General features: G+C 45.4%; 1 long non-coding RNA gene across 1 annotated transcript in view; it reads left to right on the top strand.

Annotated features, from left to right (window-relative positions):
* The first annotated feature begins 2,047 nt into the window (after positions 1–2,047).
* The window catches only part of LOC128411643 (uncharacterized), a 6,088-nt gene continuing 4,768 nt past the window's right edge, over positions 2,048–3,367 (top strand). Inside the window, exon 1 of the long non-coding RNA XR_008329862.1 lies at positions 2,048–2,210. This is a non-coding gene — a long non-coding RNA (uncharacterized LOC128411643). The remainder of the gene's footprint in view (positions 2,211–3,367) is intronic.

The raw sequence follows: 3,367 nt of genomic DNA on the forward strand, positions 1-3,367 counted from the left end.
ATGTCACTTCTTACATTTCCTCTGAACCGATAAGTCCCAAATGGTGCAATTTTTCCGCATTGGGAGGAGTTACTTCATCACCTTGACCATCCCCCCCCCTTTTAAGTTAAACAAAAACCACTGCAGAGGTGGAAAGATGGAAATGGGGAGAAGTTGTGATGTGGAATGAACCGCAAACAATATTCCTGCCTGGTGGGGACTAAGAGATGTATAGCAAAAGTGGGGAAGGGCTGTCTGTAAAACCCTGGAGAACGGCTGCCAGTCAGGGTAGAAAAGATATTGTGCTCATAGATTCATAGAATTCTAGATTTGGAAGGGACCCTGAGGATCATCTAGTCCAACCCCCTGAAATGCAGGAATATGTAGCTGTCCCATATGGGGATTGAACTTGCAACCTTGGTGTCATCAGTGCCACACTCTAACCAGCTGAGCTATCAAGATGGACCCAATGGTCTGAGTCAGTTTAAGGCAGCTTCCTAAGTTCCTATGGATCCTGTGAGCCCTCTCAGACTTACACGTCAAAGCTGGAAGAATATAACCACTCAGGCGTCTCAAGATTTCCCTGTCCTTTCCACATCTTATAATCAACTGTCTTGTTTGAATAGCTATTTGGATGGCTTGTATGTGTTTAAATTTGGATTGATGGGTTTTTCTTATTTTTAATGGGAGCTCAAGTTGTTGTTTTTTCCTCTCCCCCTTCTCACTTTCTTCTTTCACATTTGCAATTTTCAAAAGGGGTTGCGGTGTGAGGCTTTTGGGCTGTTTAATCCCTTCTCGTACCTGCCATGCTGTTGTACTGTTGTTAAGGGAAAGGAAACTCATATATATATTTCATGCCACAAGATTGAATTAAGGGATCAAAAGCTTCTAACATTCACTGGGTTATAGAATCCCATCTGGGTTTATTATATTTAAGCCCCTGAGTGTGTTTACACTGCCTTGATATTTGGTCCCTGGAATTCTAATTTTACAGCAGACCTTTTGCTTTGAAATACTGCTCTGCCCTTCTCTTTCTTGCCACCTAAATTGTGCTGTCTTCTTTTTTTCTTGTAGTAGTTATGGGAAAGGAAATGACAGAACAGTTATTGGGCCATATCCATCATGTTGCTAAAGCCCTTGCCATTTCCTCTCGGCTTCATTTGCCCTCGCCAGCTGCATGCTGGGAAGGATACGGATCTCCGGTGGGTGCTGTGAGGAACCTGCTGTTCTGACAGATTGACTGGGAAGGAAATGTTTCCAACTGGTGGCATAGTCTGTGGGCTGTCCCAGGCATCGCCTGTAAAGGAAGCAAAGGCCTGCCAATGGGAGAAGGTGCTCCTTTAACATGCACAGAGAGAACATCAGGCAACACTTTGGTGTTCCTTCAGGAAGATCTGGAGCCTAGCTGCCCAGTGGGGTTGAGGAGCAGGCATTTTCAAAGGATCAGAAATATAGAAGCTGAAAGTAAGGAGGGGAGTAGGCAAGGCAGATCTAGAGCTAGATTCAGGGAAGACTGGCATGGCCAGCCCTACCATTGGACAGAGTGCTTCTTCTCCCCTTTCTTTAAGCTTAAAATTGCATTTTTACTTTGCTTATATAAGGCAACTAGGCAGGCCACAAAATATGGTGCTAGTGAGACCCCACCAATCTTTAAGTTGCCCAGGGATACTGGCTTTGGTTTCAATATGCACATAAACAGCAGTCTGATTGTTGCTTTCTGTTACCTATTTGTTTTTCTTTTTTTCCCCTTTCCCCTCACTGGAGCACTTAAGACCCAAGATTGTATGATGTGCCTATAGAAAACAAATCTGTGTTGTGAATTGTCCTAAGGCACTTCATTTTAAATCCATTTACTCCCCAGCCTGCACTGAAAGCTTTTACTAGCTCCAGAGCAGCACACTGCATGGATAGACCGTATTACCACAGCAGGGGGTGGGAGGAGGTGGGTGGGTCGGGGCGGCGGGGGGCGGCGGGATGACCCTCCAGCTTTCCCCTGAGATGTTCTGTATAATCTTCAGTTCTGTTGAGCGTGTTGGCTTTCCCAATGTCCATCAAGGCAAAGCAGACTTGAATTTTCCCATGACGACCCAAAAAGCAATGGTGCAAGAAGACGAAGAAGCTGGGTAAATGACATGGCTCCAGCTTCCTCTGCCACACAGCTGAGGCCGTGCATTTCATTGCATCCTTGGGAGAAGAGTTCAGAATGACCCATTGGATGGAAATGCTGAAATGTAAGTACCACCTCCTCTTCCTCCACCTTCCAGCCACAAGGCTGGCCCCACCATTAGGCAGACTGTGGAAGCTTGGGTGGGGGAGACATGTCCCTCATCAGTCATTCCCATCCTCCTAGCAGCAGTGATGCCTGCTTGTTGCTAGCCTGGGCAGGCTAGCCCAGTTATTGTCTTCTAGTACAGTATTCTTCAATGCTGGGTTTTCAGATGTTGATAGACTACAACTCCCATCATCCATTCCACTGGCTGAGCTGGAAGCTACCTTGAGTCCCATCAGGGCAAAAGGAGGGGTATCAACTTCATCTTCATCATCTGGTGAGGGATGATGGGAGTTGTAGTCCAATAACATTTGGGCACCCAAGGATGAAGAACACTGTCTACTACATTGTAGACAGCACTGTTGGGAAAGTAAGTGGACATGCATCTCAGAAGGAATTCTGGGTGTACATTAGGGATGGGGGAGAAATTAAACCAAGTTCACTTTTAAAGGTAAGCTTACCTAATTTGTGCTTACTGGAACAATACAAGAAACAAAACAGTCGTTCTTCAAAATTCGCAGTTCTCTGAATTTTTCAGTGCTGTTTTCCAGCCAGATAATGCACTGACTGGGGTAAAGTATGCCTAGAAATGAATATATATTAGTGAAAATGACATGCAAAAATGCATATTCTAGAGCAAATTGCTTTGCAAAAATATGTAGCATTGTGAGTTGGGGATGGGGTTAGCCTGTATGCCTGAGTCCCTTCTAATTCCTGAATCCAGGAAGGGATAAAACAGAATGGAGGATTCAATTGCTAGAATAGCCGGGCCAGCTTCTTGGTAATGGCCCCCTAAGCACGGGCCATCAAGGTAACAAAGGATGTGGCTCTGTGCCAGAGGAAAAATGAGTGGGGGGCCCCTCTCTCCAGTGTCTGGACTTTTCTTTAAAAATTTGCAAATGGATGTAGAAGTATGCAGAACTTAAGACTGGGGAAATGAAAAACTGAGGGAAAGTGAAGCTGATAAAGTCACCCATCCCTAGTGCATCTGCAATGCTTTGCTCTTATGATGCACTCTGGTGCTGCTGCTGCTGCTGCATGGAGCATTTGTTTGAGTGTGCAGCAAGCAGGCACTGAGCAAGCTCTGGTGAGGTAGTAGAGGATGGAAAGATTTGTGTG

The sequence above is a fragment of the Podarcis raffonei genome, chromosome 3 (genome assembly GCF_027172205.1).
Source record: "Podarcis raffonei isolate rPodRaf1 chromosome 3, rPodRaf1.pri, whole genome shotgun sequence".
Classification (NCBI taxonomy): domain Eukaryota; kingdom Metazoa; phylum Chordata; class Lepidosauria; order Squamata; family Lacertidae; genus Podarcis; species Podarcis raffonei.